Source organism: Nerophis lumbriciformis, linkage group LG10, assembly GCF_033978685.3.
Source record: "Nerophis lumbriciformis linkage group LG10, RoL_Nlum_v2.1, whole genome shotgun sequence".
Taxonomy (NCBI): domain Eukaryota; kingdom Metazoa; phylum Chordata; class Actinopteri; order Syngnathiformes; family Syngnathidae; genus Nerophis; species Nerophis lumbriciformis.
The window spans coordinates 28,068,416-28,084,683 of NC_084557.2; positions in this window are offsets into that span (position 1 = coordinate 28,068,416).

The window sequence follows — 16,268 nt, forward strand, 5'->3', positions numbered from 1 at the left end:
AAATGTTTGGAAGCCGCAGCTGCATGTGTACTCACGGTACCGTGTCTGCGTATCCAACTCAAAGTCCTCCTGGTAAGAGTCTCTGTTGTCCCAGTTCTCCACAGGCCAATGGTAACGCTTGACTCTCATCTTTCGGGAATGTAAACAATGAAACACCGGCTGTGTTATCCGGCACAACAGTCAGGGGGTGCATTCTACGGCGGGGGTGCGTTATCCGACACAACACCTGCCGCAATACGCCGCTTCCCACCTACAGCTTTCTTCTTTGCTGTCTCCATTGTTCATTGAACAAATTGCAAAAGATTCACCAACACAGATGTCCAGAATACTGTGGAATTTTGCGATGAAAACAGACGACTTAATAGCTGGCCACCATGCTGTCCCAAAATGTCCTCTACAATCCGTGACGTCACGCGCAGGCGTCATCATACCGAGACGTTTTCAGCAGGATATTCCGCGCAAAATTTAAAATTGCACTTTAGTAAACTAACCCGGCCGTATTGGCATGTGTTGCAATGTTAAGATTTCATCATTGATATATAAACTATCAGACTGTGTGGTCGGTAGTAGTGGGTTTCAGTAGGCCGTTAAAACCAAAAAATATATATATATATATATTTTTATTTTTTTTCAAGCCTTGACCGGTCCGTAGTTACAAAAAGGATGGGGACCACTGTTTTAATACATGAGCACTAAAATCCCCCAAAAATCATAAAATCAATTATTATTATTATTACAAATATTTCCAGTTCTCTCAATGAATGAGATCCTAAAATCCTACTTGCATGAACATCAACGTTGCTTGTTTTAAATGCATTGCAGTGCAGCTAGAAAGTCTCATTACTTTAGCTGTTGTTGACTTTATAATATTTTGATGCGCCAAGCAAGCCAAATAAAACCACTAAAGTCAAACTTTTACACAGTAAAGTATCAGTGCTCGGTTTTCATTGACATGAACATGGGAAACCCGTTCAAGTCGACGACCCTCAGATTAAATAAATCACGTCGACATAAGCGGTTGTCAACATAACCATTTTGGTCTAAAATGTTGCAAAAAGTGGGTAAGCAGAAAACAATCAGGACTTGATTTCACTGGCTGAGCCTTAGACAATTTGTCAACATAAACTTTAATTCCACTTCTATTCCCAATATTATTTGAATTTTATTTTGAACCCCCGATCACAAAAAAATATTTTTAACTTGAGTTCCATTTGATGCATGATTTGTACTAAAACAAATTGTTAAATGCTCATTTTCAGTCCAAAATAACAAATGTAACATCATTAAAACATAGATTGGCAGGTCCGTGTACCTTCCGTTCATTCTATTCCCAATTCTTACATGCAAATCAAAAAACAAATTTAGGGCCATTTTTTCTATTTTCATTTCCGAAACAATAGTTGGAAATCCATTTTATGGGACTTTTCTCAAAGATGTTACCGTTATGATAAATGATAAGAGAAAGCTAAAATGGTCTGTGTACCTTCTGTTCATTTTATTTCCAATTCTGAAACACAAATCAAAAAACTAAATTAGGGCCGTTTTTTCGATTTTCATTATATATGGCAGTTTTGAAAACAAACAAAAAAGGGTTTATTTTCATTAAACTATTGCAATAAAATTAGATTTTGTGCTGTTTTCTTTTTATGGATTTTTCTTTTTCCAGATAAACACAAAAATCCAATTCATGTTTATCCAAAATGCAAAAATGCGTGGTTATCTGTGTGATGACAAATTAAACCGGAAGCAGTATTTTGGCTTTTCCTTTGCGTTTAGCATGTTTTTAGCATAATGCTAACGTCTTTGTTCCACAGGAGTCCTATTGTCGTTTTAAAAAAGTGTCACTAAATAATTGTCCAACTTTTGTTTCAGAAATAAAAAAAGGAAAAATGGCCCAAAATGTGTCTTTTGATTTGCATTTAAGAAATGGAAACAGAATAAACGGAAGGTACACTGGCCTGAAATACTGCTTCCGCTTCCATTTGTCATCACACAGATAACCACGCATTTTTTGCATTTTGGATGAACAAATATTCGATTTTTGTGTTTATCTGGAAAAATGAAAATCCATAAAAGGAAAACGGCACAAAATCCAATTTGATGGCAATTTTTTAATGAAAATCAACCCATTTTTTTGTTTGTTTTAAAATCTGCCATATATAATACAAATCCAAAAACGGCCCTGATTTAGCTTTTGATTTGCGTTTCAGAATTGGAAATAGAATGAACGGAAGGTCATGAATCAACCGACTTAAACAAGTTGAAAAACGTATTCGGGTGTTACCATTTAGTGGTCAATTGTACGGAATATGTACTTCACTGTGCAATGTACTAATAAAAGTCTCAATCAATCAATCAAACGTACACGGACCTAAAACACTGCTCTCAGTTCAATTTGTCATCACACATTTTTGCATTTTGGATGAACATATGTTCGATTTTTTTGTTTATCTGGAAAAATAAAAATCCACAAAAGGAAAACAGCACAAAATCCAATTTATGGCAATATTTTAATGAAAATCAACCCATTTTGTTTGTTTTAAAAAATGCCATGTATAATAAAAATGGAAAAAGGGCCTTAATTTCGTTTTTTGATTTGCATTTAAGAATCGGAAATAGAATGAACGGAAGGTACATGGACCCTGGCATAAGATCTGGGCACATCTCGATTGCCCTACGTCTCTTTCCCAGCACTAGCAGCACTGTGTGCAGAGCAGGAAGGGGCTGGAATATGTTTGCAGTAAAAATGTAATAGGAAGCAAAAAGCCATTCATTAAAGTCTGGTGGTGTAGCGGTATGAACTTCTGCTTTTAATAGCAGAGGGTGAGGGACCCTGTCAGGGTTGTGTCAGAAAGTAAAAATCAGCGCGATAAAGCCCACGCTCACATCGTCATTGTTTTCTTGTTTGTTTTTATTTCATTACATTTTTGTTTTTGTTATTTTGCACCGAAAAATAAATGTGTTTTCCATGTATTTGTATAACTCCTAAACATGCGTCGAATTAAAGTCAAACGGAGTCAAATAGTATTTTAAAAAATCAGGGTTTCTGGGCCAAAAAGTCCAGAGCCACATTTTCTTCTCAGTCCACAACCCTGCTGATGTCAATCAAGAGTGTTATTATGATGCAGGTCTTATATTGAATGTTGTTATTGTGCAAATGTACCTGGCCAGTGAGTCTACGCTATACAGCTGGGATTCTCAAACTGTGGTACGCATGCTCAATCTAGTACAGGGGTCGGCAACCCAAAACGCTGAAAGAGCCATATTGGACCAAAAATACACAAAACTAATCTGTCTGGAGCAGCAAAAAATAAAAAGCCATATATAAGTCTTATAATGAAGGCAACACATAACGTAAGTGTCTATATTAGCTATAATAGCCTACTATCAAAATGACTATGTGTCGCAGGCTGAAGCAAATCTTCGTTGACAGAAATGTTGAAATTGAATATTTATTTTACACATTTTTACAACATTAGAAACCATTAGTAAATCAGAGGCTACTCAGAAGGTGAGATAACTCCTGGAAATTACTGCCTTTTAATGGCCAAAGGTATAGATGTGTGTGTCCAAGTTAAAGGAAACGGCAGGCTGTCTTCTTCTAAAATATTTATTACAAGCTAGGTAATGTTTGCTGTGGTCTGGAACAACATGGCACACAAACAACTATCTGAAATGCAGCCAATATTACATACAGATAATGCGTCATGAGACATTCAAAACTAAATTACATAATAAGAGGAAAAAAGTAAAGGATATTAAATGAGCTCAAATATACCTACAAATGAGGCATAATGATGCAATATGTACATACAGCTAGCCTGTTAGCATTGATTAGCTTGCACTGACCAAATATGCCTGATTAGCACTCCAACAAGTCAACAAAGCGCACCTTTTGTGCATTCACGCACATCATAAAACTTTTGGTGGACAAAATGAGACAAAGAAGGAGTGGCAGATTTTACATGGAAACAAACTGTTGCGTCACAGTCCACACTATGGTGAGTTCAAGAACCTCCGAAATTAGTAGGACAAAATGATGTTCACCAAATACTGTCATCAGTGAAGCATACACACACACATATTAAACAGTGGGCTTTCTAACAATTGCGAAGGTTTGTGTCATGTTTGTCCTCAAACAAAATACATACTAAAACAAAAAAAATATTTTCCCACCATCTTTTTCCATTTTCAATCCTTTTTTAAAAATGCTCCAGGGAGCCACTAGGGCGGCACTAAAGAGCCGCGGGTTGCTGACCGCCGATCTAATAATCTAATAAACAATCACTTAATTAAATATTTAAACATAGTGTTACTGTTCAAACTGTGTGTAATGCTACAGTGGCCAAAAATAGTAAATATATTTGTTAAATAAATCCTAAGCCTTGTTTTTAATGAATATTTAGGGATACTACGCTACTGTAATTTTTTGTTGGTCATTATTGTGGTACTTGGAGAGCCAAGTTTTTTCTGAGGTGGTAAAAACACGTTGAGAACCACTGTTCTAGACAACAACACCTCATGGGGTTATAGTGGAGGCCTCAGAATTGGACTTTGACTTGCAGCGCAGCGTGCCAAGCCGCCGACATGACTCCAACCGTCCGTAGAAGTCAAACTATAAACGCTATAAATAGAGCAAGGATGATCCAGAAGACTGAGTCAATCAGAACCAGGATCATCTGTACTGGACACGTATATGTGACACAAGGAATTTGACTTGGTACTGTGCTCTCTTGGTTCAACGCAAGAAACAAGGAAAAACTGTAACAGGGACGAGAGCGCGCAGCACCGTGTCGGCCATCTGCGGCGCCACCTTGGTATGAAACACGAGGGAGACATTGAAAGAACACAAAAAACATTGAAGGAGCACAGAGCTGATGCAACCAGCTGCCACGTCAGAGGCGCTATTTCGACATACAGCTACAAAAGTAAAACACAAGGCATATTAGGGTTGTACGGTATACCGGTGTTAGTATAGTATCGCGATACTAATGAATCATATTCGGTACTACACCACCTCTGAAAAGTACCAGTCTCGCACCATCACGTCGAGTCATTGCTGGTTTACGAGCAGAGGAGCATGTTCGGCAGTGCACAATCACAGAGTACTTACAAACAGACTCAGTGTGTAGACAGAAAAGGGAGAACGGACGCATTTTGGCTTAAAAACTAACGATAAAGGTGAAGTTATAACACTGAAACGCCCTCAGGAAGAGGTGCTTTAAGACATGGCTAGCTAGCTAGCGGCTAAAGTCCAGCCCCAGTTGGCAGAGTTTTAGCTTCTTCTAAATCACTAATCCTCGCCTCCATAAAGTAAGTTTCTTACAAGTATCATCCCTACAGGACGAGGAATAGCTAAACATGTTTCACTACACACAGGGGCGCCGCTAGGGATTTTGGGCCCCATGAAAATAATCTTTACAGGGCCCCCAACACAGTGTCATTATTTTTTCTGTATTATAATTTCATCATCATTAGGGGCCTCTCTGGGCCCCCCCTCCATCATGGGCCCCTAGAATCCGTCTCCTTTACCCCCCCTTTTCGGCACCCCTGACTACACACCGTAGCTCACTGGCGTCAAAATGTAAACAAACGCCATTGGTGGATCTACACCTGACATCCACTCTAATGATACCAAGTACAGGAGCGTATCTAGTCGATACTACTATGATTACGTCAATATTTTTTGGCATCACAACATCTTCTTTCGGGTTTTTTTATATGTATACTACTCAGTGGCCTAGTGGTTAGAGTGTCCGCCCTGAGATCGGTTGGTCGTGAGTTCAAACCCCGGCCGAGTCATACCTAAGACTATAAAAATGGGACCCATTACCTCCCTGCTTGGCACTCAGCATCAAGGGTTGGAATTGGGGGTTAAATCTCCAAAAATGATTCCCGGGCGCGGCCACCGCTGCTGCTCACTGCTCCCCTCACCTCCCAGGGGGTGAACAAGGGGATGGGTCAAATGCAGAGGGTAATTTCACCACACCTAGTGTGTGTGTGACTATCAATTTAACTTTAACTTATGAACTCAGGAAATATGTCCCTGGACACATGAGGACCTATGTATGATCCTGTAACGACTTGGTATCGAATTGATACCTAAATTTGTGGTATCATCCAAAACTAATGTAAAGTATCCAAACAACAGAAGAATAAGTGATTATTACATTTTAACAGAAGTGTAGATAGAACATGTTAAAAGAGAAAATAAGCAGATATTAACAAGTAGATTAATAATTAATTTTCTACCACTTGTCCTTAATAATGTTGACAAAATAATAGAATGATAAATGACACAATATGTTACTGCATGTCAGCAGACTAATCAGGAGTTTTTGTTTGCTTACTGACTAATAAAAGACAAGTTGTCTTGTATGTTCACTATTTTATTTAAGGACTAAATTGCAATAAGAAATATATGTTTAATGTACCCTAAGATTTTTTTTGTTAAAATAAAGCCAATAATGACATTTTTTTTTGTGGTCCCCTAATTTTGGTACTGATATCAGTACCAAAATATTGATATCGGGACAACACTAAGGCATATAATTGCACCGTGCATAGAAAACCAACAAAACAAAAGAGATCATCACATATTGGACACATGATGCTCACTCTGTGTGCTGAAATTATGTCAATGAATATTGATGAGTGTACACGTTCATGCACTTTAAGCAAAGTTTTGGTGCGAGGACGATGCTTTGAAGGACTCGAGCGAAGTAAAGCCTGAAACCAAACGTGTGACTGAAGTGTGACTCGAGCACAGACACGAGGATCTGTGTTCAAAGCCATGCGTGTCATCATGACTGCTCATTTCAATATGATGAGCATGACATGTTTCCTGCTTTCTCATGGCTGTCATCCACATCTATGAGCATGGCGTCGAAGAAGACACTAGTGGACGCATCTGAAAGCAAATCCGCCACCATGTGTGTTATAGTGCAAGTTGAAAGTGTGTGTCATGATGCATCCTGCATGCACAGCTCATGTTGCCACGGCATGTTTTTGCTTGTGTTTTGGTCACGACGCGTCATGTGACTACAAAAGGCTCGGAGACAGAAAGTCACATGCCTGTTATCATGGGGTTGAGACTTATTTATACATTAAAAAAAGACACAGGGGAGGAACCAGTCGCCCTGCGCAACAACTGAGTCACCCGTGTGGCTCAGTTGTTGTTGTCAGAAAAGAAAAACAAATAAATGCTGTTTTGAGATATGAGCTCTGCTTCTTCTTGCACCTTTTTTTGGACATGCTGAATTGTGCAAATGTAAACCTGATGTTCCTCAATGTAACTTGTTACACATGCTTTAATAAATGAACTATAGAAAGTGGATCTATGGAGATTATGAATCTCAAAAGATTTTACGTAAAATAAACATGAACAAAATAATTAAATACAAATAAAACAAAAATAATAAATGGGTTATACTTGTATAGCGCTTTTCTACCTTCAAGGTACTCAAAGCGCTTTGACAGTATTACCACATTCACCCATTCACACACACATTCACACACTGATGGCGGGAGCTGCCATGCAAGGCGCTAACCAGCAGCCATCAGGAGCAAGGGGTGAAGTGTCTTGCCCAAGGACACAACGGACGTGACTAGGATGGTAGAAGGTGGGGATTGAACCCCAGTAACCAGCAACACTCCGATTGCTGGCACGGCCACTCTACCAACTTCGCCACGCCGTCCCAAAAATAAACCAGATACAATTACAATTGTAAATCACATATGAAATTTGAGGACCAGTCATAGACAATTTAGAGTGGCTTACACACACACATGCATCCACAAAAAATATACGCCACACACATACCCCACCCCCCATCCAACGTCCTTGACGGATGGGCAGCACCTGAAGAGCTGCAGCCTGCCACCGTAGCCCCCACTCCCTCCCCTCTGTTGCAAGTCTCGAGATATATGTTGTAATATGTATATGTGCTTTGCTATGGAGGTTTTTCCACACTCCAGACTGGGCCCCCTTAGGAGCCCAGTCTGGAGTGTAATTTTTTTACTCATCCTCCTCTAGCGTTTACCTTTTTCGCATCTTTTACGGGGCGCCTAGTGGCCACCCATCAGCGTTCCCTGTACACTGTTTGTTTGTCTAATCTTGAACGGGTTTGTGCTGAAAACAAAGTTTCGTTGTACTTGTGCAATGACAATATAGACCTACCTACAATTGTAAATCACATATACACATCGTAATCATCATCAGCGTTCAAACAGACATGTGCATTGCTTACTCTTTAATGAATTTTATCAACATTATGAGTGCCTTCTAAGTCTATAACAAGATCTGATAGCTCAGTTACAGCTCTTGTTATTACCAAATCTGTGTTATATGTGTTTTATGTTGCACGATTGCACCAAGAAAAATTCCTAGTTTGTGAACCTGTTCTCAAACAATGGCAATAAAACAATTCTGATTCTGATTGATATAATTAGCAAACAAAATGGGACACAGTATGGACCCGTGGGGGACACCGTTTCGAATAGACAACATGCTTAAAGGGGAACATTATCACCAGACCTATGTAAGCGTCAATATATACCTTGATGTTGCAGAAAAAAGACCATATATTTTTTTAACCGATTTCCGAACTCTAAATGAGTGAATTTTGGCAAATTAAACGCCTTTCTATTATTCGCTCTCGGAGCGATGACGTCACAAGCAATCCGCCATTTTCTCACTTTCGTCGGTGTGTTGTCGGAGGGTGTAACAACACGAACAGGGACGGATTCAAGTTGCACCAGTGGCCCAAAGATGCGAAAGTGGCAAGAAATTGGACGAAATTTGTTCAAAATACGAGGCTGTGGGGAAAGCCAACGAAATGGTCAGTCGTTTGTTCCGCACACTTTACCGACGAAAGCTATGCTACGACAGAGATGGCAAGAATGTGTGGATATCCTGCGACACTCAAAGCAGATGCTGACATCAACTCCAAAACTGGACAGATCAGCTTTCAGGAAAAGAGAGCGGATGAGGGTATGTCTACAGAATATATTAATTGATGAAAACTTAATTCATTACTCGCGGTTTTACGTAAATTATTATACATAAACTGTGTTTACCAATAATTTAGCTTAAAAACATTTATTTTTTTCAATAATTCGAGTACATTCGGGTAGTCTTGTGTAATGCAGTATTTTGTGTCTATTTAGGTATGGTTAACCTGGGTGCTGAATTTGTGGAAAAATATATGTTCTTAGCGCGCCTGAAATGGGCTGTCTGCACTCTCAAAGTGCATGTTGTTGCCAAATGTGTTTCATATGCTGTAAACCTAGTTCATAGTTGTTAGTTTCCTTTAATGCCAAACAAACACATACCAATCGTTGGTTAGAAGGCGATCGCCGAATTCGTCCTCGCTTTCTCCCGTGTCGCTGGCTGTCGTGTCGTTTTCGCTTGCATACGGTTCAAACCGATATGGCTCAATAGCTTCAGTTTCTTCTTCAATTTCGTTTTCGCTACCTGCCTCCACACTACAACCATCCGTTTCAATACATGCGTAATCTGTTGAATCGCTTAAGCCGCTGAAATCCGAGTCTGAATCCGAGCTAATGTCGCTATACCTTGCTGTTCTATCCGCCATGTTTGTTTGTATTGGCATCACTGTGTGACGTCACAGGAAAATAAACGGGTGTATATAACGATGGTTAAAATCAGGCACTTTGAAGCTTTTTTTAGGGATATTGCGTGATGGGTAAAATTTTGAAAAATAAAATAAGCCACTGGGAACTGATTTTTAATGGTTTTAACCCTTCTGAAATTATGATAATGTTCCCCTTTAAACACAGGCCATCAACCTGAACCTTTTGTGTGGTACCACTCAAATAGTTACCAAACCATTTGACTGCTTTGGGAGACATTCTAATATCCTTTAATCTGCAAGCCAACCAGTGGTGTGCCGTCAGGGCCAGCAAGGCCTTCTCTGCTGCCCTAACATAACCAGAAATCATGATCATAATGAAAGATTATCATTATTTTTTTTTATTTTAAATTAATCAATCCAACAAAACAATACACAACAATACCATAATAATGCAATAATCCAATTCCAAAACCAAACCCGACCCAGTAACATTCAGAATAGCAATCAACAGAGCAATTGAGAGGATACACAAACATGACACAAAACAATCTAAAAGCAGTCAAACAAAAATGAATATTATCAACAACAGTATCAATATTAGTAACAATTTTAACATAGCAGTGATTAAAAATCCCTCATTGACATTATCATTACAGACATTTTTTATTTTTTTTTAATTAAAAAAAATGTATTTACTTTCCCTAAATATCTAAAAGTATTCAATATTCTCTTTATGTCATATTATGCTCCTCCAAGTGGTTTTGTTTTTAGCTTTAGGTTTTATCCAATCAGAATTCAGCCAGCTTATGTTGCCATGCTGTACCAAATCGGCCCGAAGCCTTCACAATCAACAATGCAGGCGTCCGTGCACTGTAAGTGAACGGGGACATACAGTTGATAGACAGTTGCGATAGCCAATCAGGTCACAAGTTGTTGACAGTAGCCTATCCAAGTAGCCTGATATTAACGAGACTGTGATTGGATACTCACTTGTCATTCCAAAGTGAGTATCCGTTCACAAGTTTCATTTTAGCAGGAAGCAGGAAGTGTTGCGCCGTAGCCAGACCAGGATAGCAGAGAGGGAGAACAAAACGTTGATTAGGTGGCAGATATATATTTGCAAGGCCATTTTCAAGAAGGATATTTAAAGAGAAACTACATCTTGTGAGACGATGTCGGACAACCCCGGAAGCTAGCTCAGCTGTTCTGGTGACAAAATGGGGAAATGCTTGCCATTTCCACTCGAATAAGCCGACTACGAGGGGTACCACTGGCTTATACGGCGTCGAATGGGTGCTACAAATTGTGAGTTTAAATATTTTATTTTTTCACTTTTAATATGTTTTTTGCAATTTTCATTTTGACAGTACCACATAATATATGTTTTAATTGCTGATGCACCAGAAAATAACCCGCCGTGTACACTGTTGATGTGCTTCAATGTAAAGTAGTGCGTAAATGTGTTCCTGTATACCGTATTTCTTTGACTTGCCGCCGGGTATATAGTATGCGCCTGCCTAGAATTACCGCCGGGTCAAACTCGTTTCGCAAAATATTATTTTTATCAGCGCATGTCTAGAATTACCGCCAGGTCAAACTCGTCACGTCACGAGTGACACTTCACCTTTCAAGGCATCATTTTTCCAAATGGAGGAGGCTAATTTCAACAATTTAAAATCGCATAAAGGGAAGAAGGTAAAGAGCTATTCAGTAGGATTTAAGGTCCAAGCTATTGAATATGCTAAAAAGAACAGTAAGCAGCGATGTTTTATTAATATACCGTAGCTGCGTGTGTCAAATACCGGTATGAGTCATTAAATGACTCCCGCCTCCTGGTGGTAGAGGGCGCTAGTGATCCTTCTTGCGACTACTCGGCTGCAGAAGAAGTGACAACAAGCAGCAACAGTTAGCAGCGATCGTTTATTTTTTCCTCTCGCCTGGACTTTTAACATAGAGGATTACATATCTAAAATAAAACAGTTTTCTAAATTGGACTTTCAATCGAAGCAGGAGGTAATAATTAAAGGAAGATCTCTATCGAGACAGAGAGACTTTTAAAACTGAAGAAAGATAAGGAAGACTTCTATAAACAAGTTATCGATGCTTTTATTCAGAAGGAGCGGCGCATGGACTTCATTTATAAGTAAAGGTAAGACCATAATAAAGTTTTTTTAATTAAATGTGCTTTTCATGATGGTATCCTTACATCACACTCAAATTTATAAGCACAGGCCTAAATTTACCGCATGCCTTTGGTAAGCGCCGGAGTGAGAGGAGGTTTTAAATTAATTACCGCCCCGGCGCTAATTCAAGGAAATACGGTAGTATTTCTCCAGCAACGGTCATGTGGTGACATCAATTATGGTATTTTGAGAGGTAATCATTGAAGTCGGTTATCACTGAAGGCCTAAGTGGGAAACGCACGGCCCGCCACTGGAGCCAAGTAATGTAGATTTTCACTCAGTTTTGGAGAGAGGTGTTTCAAATACAGTATTTTGACTCTAATGTGGCTAATAAAAACCAAAAATACAAAGAAAATATTTTTTTGATACAGCTCTTGTATTGATATCATGAAAGCAGTCATTGTGCGAGAATGTTTTTCCATTATCCATAGCTTATCCTGTTCAGGGTGGCAGTAAAGCTGGAGCCTACCCCACAATGGAGGGCTAATTACTGCAGACAAACACTCATTCACAGCGGTCAGTGAGCGGGACTCAACATGATGCTGGCCACAGCCCAGTGAACCACTACACTTATCAGTGCATAACTGTCAACACTCCCAGTTTCCTGGCACCCAACCGTTCCTGGGTTTTTCCTCTATTTAAAAAAACAACAACACAGTCCTGTTCCGTACTGTATAACACACCGTTTAGCTCGTAATGTCAGGCCTTCAAAATAAAAGCACACAGGAAATAATACCGCATTCCACCAGCACTCCAATTATTGTGGGTTTTCCTTATTTTCCAGGAAATGTCCATGATTTTTTTCAAATGCAAATGTTGACAGGCATGTATCAGAATAGAAATAATATGGACAAAAAAGTAAAAACAAAACAAACAAATGAATAAAAGCAATACATACACCAGGGATCCTCAACAGGCGGACCGCGGTCCATGTCCGGACCCTGCGACGTGTCCGTCCGGACCCAGCACGAATTATAGTAAAAAAAAAAAATAAAAATAAAAAATATATATATATTATTTTTTTAATTATTATAATTATAATTATTATAAAAAAAATATAATAATTGTATTCATCTGTGAGTTATCGCTAGCGATGTTGTTTTTAGTCAAATATCTCCACGTTTCGTTTACACTTCTCGTGTCTCACTCACTCCGTCTCTCTCTCTCTCTCTCTCTCTCTCTCTCTCTCTCTCTCTCTCAGAGAGAGAGAGACGGAGTGAGAGCGAGAGAACGCCACTCTGATTGGGGTTGTCATCTCTATCACAACGACGCGCTGATAGGCTGTTACCACCTGGGTCATACACATGTGCAGTGCACAGTGCATGGAACCTTTCGCTGCAGGCACACAGTTGTCTCGTATCGCTACTTCGCTAACTGTTCACTCGTCAGTCACTGAATGTCAATCAAATCACAATGGCATGCTCCAAGTTGGCTCAGGCTGGTAAAAGAAAGGTGGACAGGGAAAACCGACGTTTCAAGGAAGAATGGACAGAGCAATATGTATCCTACCTACTGCAAGTACCAGACCAATGTGTCTAATATGCTACAGTACTGTTGCTCTGGTGAAAAGTGAAAATCTGAAACGTCACTATCTGAAAGAGCACCGCGAATTTGAAGAGACATTTCCTCATGATTCAGAGCTAAGAAAAAAAGAAATCACGAGGCTGAAAAAGTCATATGAAACATCAAGCAAGATTTTTGTTAAATCTATGACACAACAACAAATAGCAACAGAGCAGTAACGTGCGGTGAGGTTGATGGCTGGTGAGGCACTGACTTCATCACAGTCAGATTTACAAACATATGAACCCTAAAGAGTATCTTATTCACCATTTGATTGGCAGCAGTTAACGGGTTATGTTTAAAAGCTCATACCAGCATTCTTCCCTGCTTGGCACTCAGCATCAAGGGTTGGACTTGGGGGTTAAATCACCAAAAATGATTCCCGGGCGCAGCGCCACTGCTGCCCACTGCTCCCCTCACCTCCCAGGGGGTGATCAAGGGATGGGTCAAATGCAGAGGACACATTTTTTCAAAGTTCTTATTTATTTTTGTTTCAAAGAAAATATTTCATGTATTTTATTGGATATTTATTTTATTTTTGTTAATTTTAAGAAAATGTTAAACTACCTACCTCCTGCTACTATATAAGCTTGACCGATAATAAACGGACCCAGCCTGTTTAAAAAAAAAATGTGTGGACCTTCAAGATTTGTACTTGAGGACCCCTGACATACACTATATTGCCAAAAGTATTTGGCCACCTGCCTTGACTCACATATGAACTTGAAGTGCCATCCCATTCCTAGCCCATAGGGTTCAATGTGATGTGGGTCCACCTTTTGCAGCTATTACAGCTTCAACTTTTCTGGGAGGGCTGTCCACAAGGTTGCGGAGTGTGTTTATAGGAATTTTCCACCATTCTTCCAAAAGCGCATTGGTGAGGTCACACACTGATGTTGGTCGAGAAGGCCTGGCTCTCAGTCTCCGTTCTAATTCATCCCAAACGTGTTCTATCAGGTTCAGGTCAGGACTCTGTGCAGGCCAGTCAAGTTCATCCACACCAGACTCTGTCATCCCTGTCTTTATGGGCCTTGCTTTGTGCACTGGTGCACAGTCATGTTGGAAGAGGAAGGGGCCCGCTCCAAACTGTTACCACAAGGTTGGGAGCATGGAATTGTCCAAAATGTTTTGGTATCCTCAAGCATTCAAAGTTCCTTTCACTGGAACTAAGGGGCCAAGACCCACTCCTGAAAAACAACCCCACACCATAATTCCTCCTCCACCAAATTTCATACTCAGCAAAATGCAGTCCGAAATGTACCGTTCGCCTGGCAACCTCCAAACCCAGAATATTTAGGGGCGAGGAAATTTCACGACTGGATTTGTTGCACAGGTGGCATCCTATGACAGTTCAATGCTGGAAATCACTGAGCTCTTGAGAGTGGCCCATTCTTTCACAAATGTTTGTAGAAACAGTCTCCATGCCTTAGTGCTTGATTTTATACACCTGTGGCCGGGCCAAGTGATTAGAACACCTGATTCTCATCATTTGGATGGGTGGCCAAATACTTTTAGCAATATAGTGTATGTTTTCTCTATCTGACACTCTTCCATTGCACTATTACTGCACTTGGTCTACACACAAGCAGTGAGAGATATCTTTAAAAGCTGTCACAAGCAGCATGAGCAGAGGCAGGCCTGCTGGTGTAGACAGCAAACTGAAGGGGGGGCGGGGGGTCTGTGGAAGGTAAATGACAGGACAGGATGAACAAGCCATCGGGGACTTTGTGGGATTCGTTGATCTTCTGGGTTGCACGAGGACAGACTTGCAGGACAATGAAGCGTTCTTGGTTTCAAACGAGACAAGTGTAACATTCCAATGTGGACGCTCATGTGAGTAACGTCAATAATTTGTCGCCAACACAGATGTCCAGAATACTGTGGAATTTTGCGATGAAACAGACGACTTAATAGCTGGCCACCATGCTGTCCCAAAATGTCCTCTACAATCCGTGACGTCACGCGCAGGCGTCATCATACCGAGACGTTTTCAGCAGGATATTTCGCGCAAAATTTTAAATTGCACTTTAGTAAGCTAACCCGGCCGTATTGGCGTGTGTTGCAATGTTAAGATTTCATCATTGATATATAAACTATCAGACTGCGTGGTCGGTAGTAGTGGGTTTCAATAGGCCTTAATGCACCTGGTCTGCCAGAGAATAAGAATATATTTGGCTACTTAGTAAAACAGATACTACTTTTTTTTTTTTTTTTAACAAATCTAGTGGAGATTTTTGAGAGCCTGACATGAGAATAAGCATATACAGTTCATCCAGAAAGTATTCACAGCACTTCACTTTTTCCACATTTTGTTGTTACAGCCTTACTCCAAAATGGAATAAATTCATTTTTGTCCTCATAAATCTACACTCATAATTACAATGTGAATTATTTCTTTTTATTTTTGCAAATTTAGTAAAACTAAAAAACTGAAAACATTTCCCACATGTTTTAGACTTAGACTTATACTTCCCTTTATTGTCATTCAAATTTGAACTTTACAGTACAGATAAGAACAAAATTTTGTTGCATTAGCTCGTTGTAGTGCAGGATAAAAGAGCAATAAGGAGCAGATATAAAGAAATAGATAAATATATTGCACTTTTGCATGTGCATCCACGTTTATGGATGTATGTTTTATTGTCTTTATATTCCAGCGAGTTAATCAGTTTTTGGGGGGGAATTGAAGGGATTATTATGATGTGTTCAAGAGTCTTATGGCCTGAGGGAAGAAGCTGTTACAGAACATAGAGGTTCTGCTACGGAGGCTGCGGAACCTCTTTCTAGAGTCCAGCAGTGAAAACAGTCCTTGGTGGGGGTGGGAGGAGTCTCTGCAGATTTTCTGAGCCATGGTCAGGCGGCGGCTTTTTGCGATATCCCGGATAGGAGGAAGAGGAGTCCTGATGTACGTAAGTATTCACAGCAT